This window comes from Cupressus sempervirens, chromosome 7 (genome assembly GCF_028749045.1).
Source record: "Cupressus sempervirens isolate cs-2001-9-10 chromosome 7, ASM2874904v1, whole genome shotgun sequence".
NCBI lineage: Eukaryota > Viridiplantae > Streptophyta > Pinopsida > Cupressales > Cupressaceae > Cupressus > Cupressus sempervirens.
Genome location: NC_143124.1, coordinates 330399061 through 330418463, shown reverse-complemented (window position 1 = coordinate 330418463; position 19403 = coordinate 330399061). Strand labels below are relative to the sequence as shown.

General features: G+C 34.1%; 1 long non-coding RNA gene across 3 annotated transcripts in view; it reads right to left on the bottom strand.

The window, feature by feature from the left end:
* LOC149546771 (uncharacterized) overlaps positions 1 to 19403 on the bottom strand; it is a 160989-nt gene that overhangs the window by 27732 nt on the left and 113854 nt on the right. Inside the window, exon 3 of one of the 3 annotated variants that reach the window (XR_016353769.1) lies at positions 4032 to 4855. The exons of 1 other annotated variant lie outside the window; for it this stretch is intronic. This is a non-coding gene — a long non-coding RNA (uncharacterized LOC149546771). Of the gene's footprint in view, positions 1 to 4031; positions 4856 to 11232; positions 11745 to 19403 lie in introns of those variants that run through there. One more of the 3 variants, XR_016353768.1, reaches the window with a different exon arrangement.

Genomic DNA, 19403 nt, shown 5'->3' with positions numbered 1-19403 from the left:
ATTCATGAACAGAATGAGGTATATGCCAACAAGAATACTCCAGCCACGGTGTCTCTGATGGATCTCAATGGTAAGAGTAAAAAACACTATCACCCGACCTCGTGGAACCTAAATGGTCCACTCCCACCGCATTGAGGAGATAGTCTCAAGTCCCAAGCAAGATATCAAAACAAAAAATACAAATACTCTTTAGGTCCAGAAATCTTAAAAGTAAACTAACTCAAAGGTTCCAACATAGATAGACATCTAGACCTAGAGGCACACAAAACACGTAGAAAACCTACTATACAAGCAAGAAAGTGTCATCGCAAAAGTGACGTAGAAGTTACCTGAGCAATCCCTTAGGAATCCTAGGTCCCTAGTGATCCCTGTGGCCACTAGTATCCTCTCATATTGATGAGGCATACAACGGAATGCAAGGTCATAACCAAGCATTCTCTCTACCCCATCCTAGTCTATACTAGCACTCAAGGCATGGGATAGAACATACAATTATCTTATTAGGTTCATTTAAGTCAGTATATAGGTGAGATGTTTTCACTTATTAAAACAATTTACAATGGGTTTCTCCAGACAGCCTCTTAGGGCCCCGACCCCCATTGCAAGCCACTTCCCAACACTACACATAGATAACCTACCCTAGGCTCATGAAATCACAAATCAAGAAACATAATAAAATCACTTCAGTCCTATACAAGCGACTAAAAGCATCAAAATTATAATCCACAATAAACACATCAATTCTCCATAAGCAACTGATAAGCATCAAATAATAATCATAATGATCACAACAGTTCTCTATCAGCAACTAAACGCATGAATGATAAGGCACAATATCCAAAGGTTCTCCAACGAGCAAATAGAAAGTATCCTAATAATAAAATACAGTACTGATCGAAGACTCCAAAATGGTCAAGTGAAACATGTCACAACATGACATCATCAAGAACAAATCATACATTTTAGTCTTTTCAAGTGACTGGAAAGCAAATCAAATATAACTGATAGATGACTCAAAAATGGTTAAGTCAGGTAACTCATAAACATACACCTCAGCTTCATACAAGGAAACTAGAAAGCAATAAAAAACAGTAAAAACATCCATCTTAGAGCATATCAACGCATCACCCTAGTTGGGTATAGAAAGATCGAAAACAAATCATCATAATATCACAATCGCATAACCCCCGAGCCTCTGGTAAATGTCCTAATATGGTCAACACTAAGACAACCCAAAACCCCAAAACATAGACATCACAAGAAACAAGATGCAAATGCATGTCTTGGCTTGTTTTAAATCACATGGTTGAGTTGAATATAAAGTTTCAATTTGCATTTCAATGATCATTTTAAGTGTATAAGGTTCTCAATATTACCCTTATAATTAAACCTGATAATTAATTCAATCCCATTTGTATAAAGCTGCTATCACATTTAAAAGTCAAATTTCTTAAAATAAATCTAAGATTGCTTTTATTTTATTTTATTAAGTTATAAAAAAAATAAAATTAACCCTTAATGATTTAAATAAAATAACTACGATTTTTTTTTTAAATCGATTATTTAATCATCATTAATAAAAAATGACATTTAAATTATACTTTATTAAATTAATTAATATTTTATTTAAATATAATTACATTTATATTTATAATAAAATATTAATAAAATTCAATATTAAAATTATTAGTAAATAATATGAACTTAATTTAATAATAAATTTATTAAAAATTAATTGCAATTTATATCATTGCAACTTAATCAAAAATGAAATGCCATAAAATAAAGTTTTCTTTTTTTTAAAGTAACAGAAAATAATGCAAGCGATATTTAAATCGCTACCTGCGACGTAGTGACTGTTGTCGCAGTCGTCCTGCGTCAGGGGGTACGATTGCGTCAACAATCACCTGCTACGCGTAGAAGCTATGACAAGGTGGGGGTAGGGGGTGGTTTAGGTTGCCCCTCCCCAATGCAATGTTTATATATATATATATATATTTTACAATAAAAACTTTATTTATATAACATTTTAAATTCTTTTAATAATTTTTATTTAATACTTTAAAATTAAACGTTTTTAAATAAATTTATTTATTTTACAAAATTTGTAAAATTTAAACAATTTCTTTCAGTGAATATAAATTTATTTATTTATTTTTAAATTTGATTCCTACATTACTCTGATAGAGAAAATATTTTTAACCATCCAAATTTTCAATCTCAAATTTTTACTTTGTTTAAAACTCATCCCTTCTTGATTAAATTTTGATTGTCTAGAACGAGGGTTTCTCCATTTTTCTTTTCTAATCCCTATGTGTAGAGTAATTAATTGACAATCATCTAAAAAAATTCACAGTATTCGAAATACTTAAACCTCTATCAAAAAGAATTCAGATTTTACAATCCACAGACACAAAGAAGACAGGAAAGGATAACTGTGAATTTAATCAACGATCAAAGCACCAGACCCTACCTGATCCTGATGCTAATAGGAAAACTATGAAAAACTATGAAAGAATTCGCTTTTCAATTACTTTCCTCTGAAAAACTTTCCTAGAATTCTCCTTCTGAAATTCACTGCCAAAAGATGTCCCCAAAATTTTCTCTCCAAAATTCACGGTCTCTCAAAAATGAACACCCGAAGTTGTGATAAGGAGTTTTCTCCTCAAATCGGTGCACTAATTGTGCGTTCACCCGAGAGAACTCTTTGCTCAACTGAGTTAACTTTAGAATTAACTTGTATTAATCTTTGTTTTATCTTTTAATGCACCTTAAATGAATTATTAAATAACTTTATTTAATTTTTCACTTGACTTCTATTTTTAATTAAGTTATTACTTTTAATCCCATGTGCACTTTATGAAATTAAAACAACATTATTATTTTAACTTATTTTATCTTTTAATTAATTTCTTTTATTTAGAATTAATTTATTACTTTTAATCCCATGTGCACTTTATGAAATTAAAACAACATTATTATTTTAACTTATTTTATCTTTTAATTAATTTCTTTTATTTTCAACTCATGCATACATCATGTGAACTAAAATCCTTCAAGAATTAAATATCCTTTTTCTTTTAACTTATTTTAGAAACTTAATTGATAAAATATTTAATTAACTTAAATAACAATAATATTTAGCATTTATTTAAAATGAATTCTAAATATATTATTATTAAATTAAATTAATATTATCACGTTTTAAATTTATTCTTAAACTTTTATCTCCAAATTTAATTCTTTTATTTTATTAATTTCTCAATTAATTAAATATAATTAAATATTAGAATGTCATAATAATTTTTCATTAAATTAAATTATTAATTTAATCTTTTTAATTAAACTTAATTAATAGAAAATACACCAAAGACCCATAAAGACAACATATGAAAACCCACCATAGCAAAACCCATACTAAACCAACAAAGGGTTATAATCACGAATTAACGTCATTTAACGCATTCAGAAGGTACTTGACACGGATACTTGTCCTAATTATCAATTAGGACAAATGGCTAAAGGGTTTAGGATTTGGACTTAAGATTTATCTCCCCCCTCTTACCATTGAAATAATGCGATAAGGTACACTCATCCTGGCAATTCAGAGAAGTCACAACCCAGTACCTGCAACCTGCATAAAATTCACGCATGTACAGATACAATATTCTAAGCTAAACAAGCAATGGCAAGAAGTGGTGCATCGTGTAGATCCTGACTAGCAGATGACTACGACTCCCTTCTTTAACCACATCAGAAACACCATACATAAAGAAAACAAACACGCACACCATACACATTTCAGTATGGGGTAAGTATCGATAAGAAAACACATGTGATAATAAACCATCTTACTAATCATCATCGATAACTGAAAACACTGAATAATCATCATACATATATTATTCATAGAGTACCAAGTAATCTCACTATATAATAAAGTGAATGTAAAACAATATCTGATAATCTGAAAGTAATGCTACTAAACATCAAGTATAAAACTGGCCTAAAAGAGTTTGACAATTAAAACAAAATGTGAACTAGGGTCAGGCACTAGAAAGCCCAATAATATATTACGCGACGAGAATTTGAATGCCAAGATTGCAGATTTTGGTTTGGTAGTAGTCTTGCGTGAAAATGACGTCAATCAAACTATACCAGTTGCTGCGACAGAGTAAGGTACATGTCATAACAAATATAAGTATTAGAATGTAAACCAGAAAATGTTCTAATTTTTTCTTATGCAGAGGTTACATAGCTCCAGAATGCAAGTCTGATGGTCAAGTAACAGACAAGGCAGATGTTTTCAGCTTTTGTGTGCTCGTCTTAGAAGTAACGTCTGGCAAAAGACAAGTGGAATCTAGTTCCTCCTTCCCGAGCCTGCTGAAGTGGGTGGGTATATATTTGTTACCTCAGAATGTTTCAATGTCAAGGACGTGTTCTTTAACATTTTAATGTGAAATTGCTTTTGTGCAATAGGCATGGAGTCTACATGAGGATAATCGCCATTTTGATCAGGTAGACAGCAAGTTAACTCGTAGTGAAAACTTTGACTCAAAAATTGCAATGAGAGTGATACTTATTGCCCTTCAGTGCACTCAAGAAGCGAGGTTGAAGCCTTCAATGTCAAAGGTATCCTTCTTGTTGTCACTGACTGGTGAAGAAGAAATTGGCATGCCTACACTGACAAAGCCAGATTATCTCTATGACAGCTGATCAGCCCTCTTTCTTAATGTTATTCTAGTCAATTTCTTGTCACAACCTTTGCTCTTTCAGATGTTTACTCAAATTCAGATGTTATGGAAGTAATTTTCCGTACATCATCTAAATTCATTCACAGTTCCATTCAGATTCCCTTTACAAGAACAGTACATCAAAAGAACCCTTAATCAATAATTCACAAGCAACTAATTTAGAGATTGCTCACAACACTTACCTCCATTTCATTTTTTCCAATTTGTATCCAAAATATGCTTACCAAAAACATTCTATATGCATGCTACATTACTTTATTTCTTTTTGTGGTCCTACCAGCTGAGACCTGTTAATGCTTATATTTAATGAATATCGAAAATGGTAATTATTTAATAAGTTTGGTTTTTATAAATTATAGAATTTATATCTAATATTCTGAGTGTCAAAATTATTCAAGTCATGACAGTGACTACGGAAAAGAATCTTTTCATGGCAACTGACAAAGATAACGAATCTGTTCATGGTTTTTCATATTCATAGCTATATCTAATCTTAATTCCAATAATTCTCAGTCCATTTCTTAGGAATATAGACATTCCATTTTTTACGATTTAAAGAACAATAGAGCCATAGAAAAATTTGTACACTTCGAGTGAAACACTACCAAATCTTTAAATTAAGACTCGAATAATAAAGCACAATCACAAATAAAAACTACAAAACAACATTCATGAATCATTGGTAATTTCTGAGACAAAACTATTTTACAACAAACTTTTGGAAGGTTGTTCTTATACATTCCGTAACCTAATACATATGTTCCTATTGTGCGTTATTCAAACAACATTCATCAAACATGTTACTTCTTGTAAGCGGCTTATGAATATACATGTACGAATTCATTCTCTATCCATTCGTTTGCCATGATATCTACACACTGTTATGATAACATGCATACATGCCAGCAATTGATCTCAATCTTTTTGAAATTTCCTACACAATGCTTGGTGCACTTAAATATTTATCTTATACTAAACCAACAATAAGCTAACTAATAGCAACAACATTTATGTAAGCTATTCCTTTCTTGTGTTGACAGGCAGATGCAATCATAAACACACTCAAATTGCAAAATAATAAAGACACTCAAATTGCAAAATATTCTGACTAGCGAATACTAATTCATCTTCCACTTCAGCTTTCAGGGCATACACAGTTCCTGTCTGGACAGCGGCTACACATCATTGCTCATTTGTATTATAATTTTTTCTTGTTTTCTGCCGTGTTAGATTATTTTCTTGCAGCAGGCTTATTTGACTTGCAAAAACCGGGGCTGTCTTGATCACTTTGGTTTTAGAACAACAAAAGATGATTCAGAAAGGAGTCTATCTGAATTAAGGAAGGAGAGGTGGGAGGAATGAAAGGGTACAAAGTAATAATAGCTAAGAATGGCTCAAAGGATTAGAATCCATACAAACCAGACTGCATCTAGATGGCTCTGAAGAAAAACAAGAGATCAGGAGCAATAAATGTAAACAGTAGATCCTATGGAGAAGCTCACTGAAACTGTTTCCAGACAATTATCAAGAGTGGAGATTGAGATTTCACAATTTAAATATGAACTTAGCCCCAATTTATTTATAGGCCGATTCTTGAATTTGAATAGGTATTTTGAGATGGAGGACTTTGATGAAGATGATTAAAGGAAAGGTGAAAATTGTTGCATCAAAATTAGTCTTGTCTTCCTCTCTGGTGGGAAATTTCTAGAGTATTAGGAGAAGATTGGGGAAGGACAATAGTAGATTTCCACAGTCTATGGGACTGTGTATGCTGTTTTTGGATTTGATTGAGTGAGTGTTTATAGTAATAATGTTTTGAATCATATTTCACGATTGATCATAAGACAATGGAATATATAAAAAGTAAGTAAGTAAGTAAGTTTTATAGTCCACGACACTATGCCATAGTTTTTGGGTTTACATATGGTGACAGTGATATGGGACTACCTCGTACTCTTTTTCGAGAGGCGCTTGGCGCTACAAACGAGGCGTACATACCCTACCCCCCAGTGAGATTTGAACTTGTGACCTCTCTTTAAAGAGAATATAAAATACTCACGAAATAAAATCCAGAAACAACATATGAGCAAAATAATATCATTTTGTGGCCCAAGAAGTCGAAGCGCTTTATAGCTATATCTCTGCCTTCAGACTAGTGACAAAAAATATTAAGCCATATTTCTGCCTTTAGACTATTAACAAAAAATATTAAGCCATATTTCTGCCTTCAGACTATTAACAAAAATTATATAGAAAATTTTAAAAACCTAAAGCAAAGGGATTGATACATGAAAATTTCAAACAAACAGTTCATGAGGTTGCAAATCTTAATTGATATCCAAGGGAATGAAAAGAAAAATAGTAGGCACATATGCGAATGAGCTAAGGTTTCAGCTTCAAATGAACTAGCCTTGACCAAAGTAGATAATGTGGATCTGGTATATGAATATGTTTTGAAAGCAAAGGAACATTAAATCAGAAGAGAATGGCAAGTGAGAGAAGTGATAGTACCCCAAATAAAAATAAATAATGTTCATCGAAACTAAACGAGAAGATGCTGACGGAAAAGTGAAATCCAACTTTAAAGGTAAGGCAAAGTTCCTATGCCATTACAATGCTTATATGCAATCAAGCTGACAAAGCTCAAGACTTCCAACTAAATCTAAAAACATTAAAGGGCAATGATGATAGAAGAAGAGCAGCCGCAATAGAAAAAAGCTATAAAACTAGAGACTAGAATCATAAAAGAAAATGATGTTTGTAAGGACCTTGGTCTGAATAAACAAGTGATCTTTAGACAATGATAGGAAGATAAATGTTTTTCAGACGAAATGCAAGACTCAAGTAAAGGTATATCAAGTAATCATAGAGAATTTGGTAAATATAGAAATGGTGCCAAGGTTGAACATTTTTGACATTCATAAATCTAAAATTATATAAGAATATTGGGTTGAAGAAAGATCAAATTGTGTTTGTGAATGGTTTTTTTTATAGCTTTTAATGTCAACTTGTATGAAGATAAGATAATATATGATAACGTATTTATGGATTCAAACTATTTGTTTCTTTGTTGACCTTGAAAACTATATAGAAAGAACCATGCAGTCTACCTTGGTAGAGAAAATATCTATGATGTAGAACATGAAAAAAATGTCATATTTGGAAGTGTTTGAAAGGGAAAGTTTTAATGGAAACACTACAACTATTCTTGTTTATAGTGGGTTGGAAGGAGTCTCTCAAGGCTTCAAAAGAGAGAGATGTAATTTATTATAATCTACTTAGAGAATGGTAAAGTATAATAACTTATCATACTAAGGAGAGAATGGAAAAATCTAATAGAAAATGTCTTATTGGAATTTTATGAATGCTAAATCAATATTTATGTTTTACCACATCAATTTTACTGGCTAGTTTCTCCCCTGAAAGCATCACATATCAAATGGATCAAATTTTTAGAGCCTAGCTCCCAATCAAGCTATTTATTGACTGACACCTCTATAGAATTAAGAATAAGAAGGAAGACTATTAAGGTTTTGTAATAGCGATTCGTGAGATAAAGCATGAGTTCATGTGCCACACATCCTTTATTCTCTCCGAAGGGAAGAGAAAAAGGTAGATTATGCACGTATTCAAGATCAAATAATAATTAGCACTTTGAAGTATCAAGATATTACACTAAGAATGGATGACTTGTTAGATTGCTTGTTGGGTGCCAAGATCCTCTCCAAGATTGACCTTAGAAGTTCTTATCATTGCAACTCGATTCAAAAATGTAATAGATACAATATTTCCTTCAAACCTAGCTCGAATTTATATGAGTCAGAGGTGATGTCATTTGGTCTATCTAATGATGTAGCTACCTTCACGAGGATGATGGATTAAGTATTTAGTTTATACATTGGGAATCTTATTATAATTTATTTTAATGATATCTTTACTTTTAATAAAATATGTGGCATGTAGAATGCCCAAGAGTAGCACTTGCAAATAGAAATGTTGTTTAACAACTAGCGAAAGAGTGAGTTTAGTAGAGATATGTTAGTATTCTTTGGTAGTGTGGTTTTAGTTGATGAATTGGGCATGAATCCAATAACTAGAAGGAAAATCTTAAATTATGAGCTACTCCTTAGTATCATAGAGGTAAGAGGAGATTCAATGGTTTATTGAACTTCTTAAGAGGTTTACTGGAAATCTAAGTAGCAATAGTGCACCTTCAATTAATTACACAAAATGAAAATACTTTACCTAGAATGAAGTATTTGATTTGAGCTTTGACCAAGTCAAAAATTGGATAATTGAAACATTTATTTGTTCTATAGGAAAATTTTACAATAGTGAGTGGTTCATTGGGGCTCTTGGTTAGCTATCACATGAGTTTTATATGAAAAAAGTTGAACTTCTACAATTTACAAATGAAGACTTGATTAAAATAAAAAAAAGGTTTATTACCCATTATGAGGAATCTTATGCTGCAACACGAACAATTAATATTAAAGGTATTATCTTTGCATAGAGAATTCATTTTGATGATTAATAATTGAGTTTTAAAAAATATAAATTTACAAGCTAATTTTCATCCATGTTTAAAAAATATAGGCCTACATATGCCTTTACTTGTGCAAAAATAACTATTGACTAATATTCCCATGGAACTTGTTTTAGCACTATGATGGACCCAAAGATGACACAATTCAATATTTGTGATGGTGGACCAATTTTATGAAATGGCCTGCATGTGTCATTAAAAGATAATTTTGCACTTGCACCAAAAGGATGTGCAATGGTTACATTGATATTTTACACTCTATAATATGTTGTAGAGGAAAAATAAGAAAAGTGACTTCTAAATCTAAATAGGGCATCTTGAATATGTTCATTTTTTAGTGAACATCTTCAGGGTAATCAAAACATTGAGACATGAATCCACCACATTCCATGCCTCACAAATAGATTCTTAGCATTAAATAGATAAAGGCAATTTTCCATTAGGTATTGAGTAAATATAATGTTAGCTTGTTCCTTAGAATAACATAACCATTTTGTGAACTTTTCTTCACTTAATTTCAATTCGAGACTACACAATCAACAAGTTACATCCTCAAAACTTGCTATACAAATTTTAAAAATTGTTTTAATAACTGAGAAAATTTGAGAGAAATTATTAGCTCTGTGATGTGAGGTACATATGAGGAAGAATTTTGTAGCTTGATTTGTTATAGATAGAGTTGTTGTAATCGAACTTCCTCTTTCGTTATTATTATTGTGTAGAGATTGTTTTGCATTTTGGAGTATTGTTCAAAGGAGAATGTTGGTTTAATGTGAAGTTCATTTAATGACCTAACCCTAGATACGGTCATGAATGTGAGACCTCATATCTCTATTTTTACAATGTCAATTGTTTCTTTATGTATTGGCAATACTTGAGATTTGTGTATAGTTATGACCCATGGAATTGTGAGTAGTATTTTCCTTTGACTGGCCAAGGATAAAGGATTTGTTGCAATAGTAGATTATAGGTCAAATTTTGACCTAAATTTTTGACCAACTCGGGTAGAGAGTTGTTCAATACCCTTTTTTAGTTTTTATGCCTAAGTTAGTCAAAATTTTGACCAACTTAGGGTTTCCCACTTTGGTTGAAATTTTGACCAACTCAAGTTCAAATAACAAAATGGAAAAGTTTACTCGTTACTTGTTTATTTTATTTTCATCTCTGCACGCTATTGTAGCTATTGGCACTGAGCATCTGGTGTGTGGTATTCATCGAAGGCAACCCTTTCTATCACCCAACAATCTGAGCCATTGAAATGAGAATGACAAGTTGGGCCTTCCTTCCTCTCTCGCCGGTCCTAGATGCTCATCAGTGGCTTATGGAGCTTCAAAGGAAATTTGTGTTTTTCGTATATTGAAGAATGACACTAGACTTTCCTTGAATAAATTCTTGTGGAATAGAGGTAATGAGACAAACCCCTACGTTGAAACAAAAATCAATGACATCCTCTATATTGTGAATGATAATGTATTTTTTATGCATGTACATGTGGCTAAGCGAGTCCATCCATACTAGTAATGGACATCACCCATATTTATCTCATCTTTGTGTCATTTCTATGTTTCCAACATGGATTCCTGAGAACTCCTGCATGTGCATATGAGGAATCAACATACTAATTCTCCTTGGCTCCCATATTAGGTTTAGCAAATGATTGACGTAGAAAGAAAAAATTACATAATTAAATTAAAATATATAGAATTTTTTGTAATCCTCTATTTTTGTAGTCCTTTAGTAAATATATATTTAATTTTGCCAATATTTTTACATTTGATTATGTAATTTTTAATCCTCATCATCAACATTTTGATATCCATCATCAAGATAAAATAACATAAAAAAGAAAACAAAAATGATCCAAAAGATTATAAGAACAAAAATTTACATAATAAAATTGAAAAATATAAAACTAGAAAATTCTCATGTCTATAATCCTCAAATGACTATATATTCAGCCTTTGATCAAATGATATGTAAGGATTTTAGTATTACCACACAGTAACTCATCAAAATATTCAGTAATAGCACAATAACTCACTCTCCATAAGGTATTCTATAACTAAAGATGGAACACAAAACACATTGTTTAACTCTCCATAAGGTAGTTTATATCTAAAGATGAAGCACAAAACACCCAATAATTCTCTCTCCATAGATATTCTACATCTAAAGAATATGAAGCACACATGAACTCTCTCTCCATAAGGTATTCTAAACCTAAAGAATATGAAGCACAAAAACACACATGAACTCTCTCTTCGTATATAAAGATGTAGCATTAAACAAAAAACCTCTAATATGGGCTACTTTTGATTATTTTCTTCCCATATTTCCTCCACTTGAAGCCATCATCCAATTTATCAATTGGGGATCTAGTATTGAAAACAAACATTGGCCCTCTTTCCATATTGCTCCTCTTCCTCTTTTTGCTCTTACTCTCACTGCATAAAAACCACACAAAGAAAAGACATCACATTAAATCTCTATGAAAACCTTCAAACACTGCCTTGAATAAAAGAAAATGGATAGTAATTATACAACTACATTCTCCTCCTCACACATCTTGTTGTTCCCACTGATCTCATCATAAGTACTCTCAAAGACACATTGTATTTTTGAATGGGTGGTATAATGAGCCTCTGATTTGGGTACAACATTAGATGAGTACCCCTCACTCCCATTGTCTAACAAAAGGGTCCAATCAGTTTCTTCTTTCTCCCACCCATCAAAATCAGTCCCCTGCTAGAGCAGGTTTGTCTTATACAAACACAACGTCCAATTTACATTATAAAAATGGGGACAAAAGCAATGATACATTATGCTTCTCAATATTTTATTTTTCTTCTTCTTTATCTAACTTATTTATAAATAGGGTATGTGCAGGATCATGGTGTGCCAAAAAGTAGCGATGTGAAAAAAGTGGAGTTCGAAAACATTTAAAAGCATTTCAAAATATGGTTTGACTTTTTTCCACCCATCTTGATACCAAGCCAAAAAAGTTTGGGCCAAGCCTTTTTGGGTATTTGATCGGTAATTGGGTGTTCGACTTCATATCGGGTATGCGATCTATTATTAGGTACCCGATATCATATCAAGTATCTAATATGAAATCGGATACCCAAAACTTGTGACATAGATTTTTTTATTTATTTTAAATCAAGAGTTATTTTGCATTGCGTTTTTTGGGTTTTATTGTTGTGCTCCATTTTAGGTATCAAATTTCCAAATGAGTATCGGATAAAGGTAAGTTTTTCTTTTGTAATTTTTTATGATTTGAATAATATTATTATAAATTAGTTATTTTAAATAGAATTTGTTAAAATTTAGGTTTTTTTTAATAAAAATTATGTTTTGCAAATTAATTGGTATGACTAACCCAAATGACGATGCTAAGCTAGGAAATAATGTTCCTCATAACCCTCCACCAAACGATCTGGTAACCCCTCAAAACTATGTAGGTAGTGGGCCAACATCTCTCTCATGATTAACAACATGGCTTAACTGCCTCTTGTGGTTCTATAAGACTATTGGTTTTATCGAGCATTAACATGTCAATCTTTTGGTGTAAGGACAACTCTATCCTTTCTAACAATTAGTATCAAAGCTTGGTCACAAGTCTGAATCTTGTTGGCCGTGATGAGTGACGCTAGGAGGGGGATTGTTAACAGTGGGCTAACATCCCTCACAAGATTCACAAAATGGCTTAACTGCCTCTTGTGGTTCTATAAGACTATTGGTTGTATCAAAAAGTTATAGGTCGATCTCTTGGTGCAACAACAACCATATCCTTTCTAACAAACCATCCACCAAATGATCCCCTAACCCCTCAAAATCCTCCTTGAATTGAAGATTTGATATTTGAAAATCTTACTAAACTGAGGGTTTTGCAAACCACGTGTAACAATATACCTACATTGGCTCTCATGTTAACCACATTAAACACCACAGTGGATAATATTGAAACACTTACCAAAGAACAAAATGTTGCTCTTCATTGGTGTGAGAAAATGCATGCCATGTTTGATGATGGTTTGGACTATGATGAGGTTGCTAGCCTAAATATAACTAAAGATGATATAGTTAGCCTTTTTTTGGACCCAAATATCAGTAAACAAGCAGAACACACAAAGCCCAAATTATCAATTAAATGATGCACAAATGAGGCTATGTGTGCAAACTTTTGGGATCATTGGTGGATGGTTTTTGACATCCCTCCATGCAACAATTTAGAGCTCCCATTCTATTTCATTAAAAAATTGTATGCCGAATTTGTGTTACACCTCAAGGTGAATTATCAGAAGAAAGTTGACACTTTTGTCCCCTCTACTAGTGTCTCCCCCCCCTCCAATGCAACATCCTGATATCATTATAGAGGCTATATCTCAAATTATTAGATTCATCCATTGATTGAGTAACCTATTGATATCCTAGGCTAGGTCAGTGTTGTCTCCCCATGTTGATGATGCTAGCATGAGTTCATCATTGGCGAGCTCATCACATGTTTGTGTACCTCATACTTGCATAATGTGCAAGAATATTTGTATGGATCCCATAGGTCATCTTTCCAAGTATCAGTTTGTATTTGAGGAGGATACACCAGATGCACATACAATGGCTACACATCCTGATGTGAGAGAGGAGGGGCATGCAGAGGCATGGAATCATTATGTGCTGGTATGTGTATGCATTTTTTTTGTTACGATATTGTGATTTAAATTTAATCTTTATAATAGAGTAATTTTAACCCATACCTACTTATACATGTGTGTGATCTTCATTCATGTTTAATTAATGACTAAGGAGGAGCTCAAATAGGTTGATAATGTCAAGCTCTCGACTATTTCATTTGGCCTTGAGACATCTATAGTACATTATGTTGTGTTCTCATTATTTTTCTATTTGATATTCGAGCATATATGGTTTCTAATCTTTCTTTTCTCTTGCAAGTATCACACATGTCAGTGGAGGGCAAAGTGCAAGGGATGAGGCACAACCCATTGACAAGGGAAAGGTAGTTAGGTGCTTTTAAAGTGATTAAATATCAATGCATTCTTGTAAAATGTTTGCAGTAATGAAATTCAATTACATTCTTTATTGTACAGGGCATGGCTATTCGTGATGAGTCTAGGCAAATTTGGTGTCACAAACCCTTTGGTGTTTCCATTCACAGTGAGAACCCCATCATATGTATAAGTACCATTTATTTTTTATTTTATTTATTTTCATAAATAAATTCAAAACTGATTTTTGTCATATTAACAACCAATATTTTGTATCTCGTAGGAAACACCTACTGCATAAGAGGCTAGATGTCAAACTTTTGAATCTTTGTTGGCGTAGCCATTATATCCAGAGGAGTCGATAGAGGTAAGTTGTAGTTTGAATTCTTGATAATATGTTATAAATTTAGTATGCAATGAATTATAATGTTATAGTTTAACTTGTAGATTCATCTGACAAACATACTTGAGCATATACAAACCACAATCAATGAGGTTTAAACATTGCCAAGGACATATGAGAGGACTCATGATCGATGCCGAAGGTCGGCAAGAGAGGTATTTATGATGAAATTGTAATACTATAAATATTAATTAAAAAAAAGATCATGATGAATTGAGTAATTCAATGTTAGATACATAGAATCATATAAATTTAGTAGTTTAATTTTGGGTTTTCCTTTTTTGTTTATATAGGAGGCATCCGATCCACCTAGTGCAGTGAAGAGACTACATTTTGATCATCCACTAGTAGCATAGGCTGGTATAGTTGTCATAGGATGCATCATGAGACATTTTGAGATGACATATGCCACATTGTATAGCAAAATATTGATATTATACACATTTTGATGGCATGATCAGCCACATTTTGTATATGGATCTATGTATTTTGATATATATTTGCATAATTTATCTATGGATACATGTATTTTGATATACATATTTTTGTCATTTATGTGTAGAATGATATACATATTAATTTAGTATAATATTGTTCAATTTATTGTGGATCATGTGTATTGTTCACGTTTATGGAATATCATATTTTTTGATCATGTTTATTAAATTCGATTCAAATGTAATAATTGTGAATAACATTTTAACAACCTTTATTATCAAATTTTGATGCAATATTTAATTTGAAATGATATCATATATTTTTAATTTGAACTGGTCTCTGCAATCCCTTAAGATGTCACTATGGTTCACTCGCCCAAATGCACTTAGAGCACCTTGGAGACTCTTTGATATGGGGTGGTCATGAATGATGGAGGCTCTTTGCAGATAGAACAAGAGTGTCACTAGTTTCAATGCCAAGATCAATAGTTTCAATGCCAAGATCAATAGTTTCAAATTTACGTAGTGATGCACCAACAAACTAAGGCACACTACAAGTTTTGGCATCGAGCAAGATCATTGTGCCAAATCCAAACGAAATGTGATATCTCAAAAATGAGGTAGGTTATTGTAGGCCTCAACATGACCATCCTATAACATTCAATGTTTCATCGATAGCCCCAATGAGCTTTGAGTTATAACCCTCAGAAGATCAACCTTAAAACACACTTAGAGCACCTTAGAGACTCTTTGATAAGGGGTCACCGGGAATGATGGAGGCTATCTGTGGCTGGAACAAGGGTGTCACTAGGGTTCACCCACCCATCTAGAGCTAATTCATTGATAGTTCAATGACAAGATCAGAAGTTTCAAAATTACACAATTATGCACCTATGAACTAAGGCACACTGCGAGTTTTGCGATTGAGCAAGATTGTTGTGCCGAATCCAAACAAAATGTGATCTCTCAAAAATGAGATAGGTTATTGTAGGCCTTAGCATAACCATCTTGTAGCATTTGATGTTTCATTGATAGCCCTCATGAGCTCTGAGTTATGACCTGTTGTCACTTAGGTTTGCACCCTTGTCCAAAGCCTATGCATGAGGACAACCTAGTGAAACATAGAAACAACCTCCGAGCTATGGGACTTGAACTGTGAGGTTGAGTCTCCGGAGAAGGCTAGCTTCCTCTTACTATCAAGATGCACCTAACTACTCTTAGAGAGGAAAAGGGAGAAGGAGAGCATGAAAGCAAATCTACCTAATCTAATCTAAAGAGGTGATGCACCAAAATAGAGTGTTCGGACCAAACTCTGCCCATATATGCACTATTGAACCAGAATGAAACTAAGCATATACACATTCAAACTTGCTTTAATCTAACAATCACATGCAGATCAGAAGACCAAGATGAATGACGCAAGGAAAGGGAGATTCACTTATATTATGATTCATAGGCCAAGGAGATACAGTCATGCAAATCATAGATCTGTACAAAACACCAGTAAGAGGCAAAGAATTATTGCACTTTCATACCAATGGTTGAAGGAGATAAGACAAAAAATCATGTAGTTCAAAGGCATAGGAGAATTTACACCGAGAATCTTCAGAGCAGTAACAGAGAAAACAGAGAGAGGTCGACCCTACAAAATTCACAAAAATTACCTCTATAGTTCAGGCATAAGTGAGATTTTCCCTCCAAAACTATCCTACAACCATCGCCATCAAGGCTCTACCAAGAACAATCATGGGGATCTAAAGAAATTTGATCTAAGTATAGCTCTAGGTACCACAAAATCCGACTATTAACTAAAATTGGAGCCTTGAGAAGACAGAGGCGACACCATTGATTGTCCTGATCAAGTAGATGGATTAGATCGGGATGGTAGAGTGTCTTTGCATGCTTTACATTCACTTTGGGTAGTTGGAATTGATCATGAAGATCATATTCGCAAAAGACCTCGATTCTTATCATTCCTGAGCACTTGAATCAGCAGGCTCAGCAAGTCAACTAAACTCTGCATCCAAAACGGTCTACGTGGGCCAATAACCTCTTTTTATCTAGCCACCTCGTGGGAGTCCTATGTAGTTGACCATATCTTTCATTACTAATTGCACCACCTTGCAAAGCTGATTGCAACAGTCACATTAACTACTAGCGCGTCCAACTATTACTGCCTCTACTAGACCCACTAGGACATGTGTCACCAAGGTGCTATGTTGCTATGCATATCTTCCAAGCACTTTCCCATAGTGAGATAGCACCCACTATAGATTTGAACTGATTTGACGATCGTGAAGACTCGCCATAATACTGCACTATCTCCTTAAAACCTTTGGGCCCACGAAACACTTGGCAACCACCTGGCACAACTTGGCATCCTCACCTTGGCGAGATCTAGCCCCACTAATCCATGTGGCACAATGGTGCTATGTCTCTATGGGTAATATCCTCATAAACTTTCCATAGCGAGATAGCACCTACCGTTGATTTCTTTAGATCTACAGTGATGAACAAAATTGTACAACTGCACACTGAGTTGGCTGAGTGGACCAATGAAAAACCACCATTGTACTATGACCCACCTGATAACTGCCACCAAGGATGAGTCATAATATTCCTTTGCAGAAGGGGTGGCCCATTACGTCATTTATGCCACGCATCACCGAGGCGCTATGTCACTATGGATAACATCTTCGTAGTTTCCCATAGCGAGATAGCGCCCACCGTTGATTTTCTGAGATATGGCGATGAGCTAGATGGATCTGACCTATCAGTATACCAACCAATAGAAACAAGTCATGTGCCAACTTCTCTGACAACCCTCGTTCATGGCCTGCCAAGTGAAGCAAGACCCACATTCTACACAGTTATACTTTAGCCAATGAAAAGATTGATCAACTGCCAACGTGTCTGACAAATCCTCACTGATATCTGACAGGGCATACCTGGGACCCACCTTCCTTCTGACATCGCCGCAATATCATTTTCCGTTTGGGTGTTATGTAGCTAATGGCAAGGAATGTAGATTTTTCGATAGCACCATAGCACCCACCGTGGATCTAGCAAACCTCAACGCTAGAGAAACAACAAGGAAAGGAGGACCCACCTGCCACGTGGCAAAAAGGTGTTGTCGCTATGCATATCCTCCGTGCAACTTCCCATAGCGAGATAGCGCCAACCGTAGATATCTTTCAATCCGACGAATGGAAACTTGCGAGCTTGCAGAAACATTAAAATGCACAGGGAAGAAATATATAAGGTTTGATCTTCTTCTTTTTTTTCTAGGATGTTTAAAATAACATTAAACTGGGAAGTGACCGTTGGGCGGGCAAGTATTTAAAATTCAAATATTTAGCGAGGGACACAAAATGCAACATTTCTTGCTACTCACAGGGGATGCTAGCCTGCTATGCATAAGACCAGTGGCCTAAACCATCCATTGGGCTACAAGGTCATAAAGATGTGCGTCATGTGTATACTATGAAACCCTCACCCTACCTCTGAGAGGGACACCCTGAAACCTTTGTCTCTACAACTACAACCAGAGACAAAACCTTCTTCTGAAACCTTCAAAATTTCAAAACTTCCTATCTCACGGAGACAATCTTGTGCTCGTGCACTTCTTGGAAAAGTAGGGAACAAACTAGAAATGAAACTAACCTAACTATGTGCATGGAACCTTCAACCTTCATCAGAAGCATGGTTTGAGATAAATCCCATTGACTGGGATGGCAAAAATTTCACCACTAGGCCTGCTTAATTGGAAAGCATTGGCCTGTTTGCAACTGATAATCAGATAGGGACCACTCCATAATGCATCAAACTTTGAGTGTCTTCCTGGTTTTGCCCTATTTGCATCCCATTTCAGAACCAAATCTCCCTCCCTGAAGATTCTGACCCTAGCCTTCCTGTCAAAACTCTTTTTTACTTGCTACTAGTGTGCCTCTAGGGTCTGCATGGCTTTACTTCTCTTCTCTTCCAGCTCCATCAGCTCTGCCACTCTTACTGTCATGGCATCATCTTCAATCAACTCCAACTAATGAGCTAGCTCTAGGGATGGGAACTCCAATCAATTTGGAAGCCTTGCTTCTCTTCCATAGAGTAACAAAAATGGTTAATTCCCTATTGACCTTTTAGGCGTTATTCTATCAGCCCATAGTGCAGTCTTCAGTTTTTTATGCCAACACCTCTGGTTATCTTCTATTGTCTTTTTCATGATTCTGACCAAGTTCTTGTTGGACGACTCAGCCAAACCAT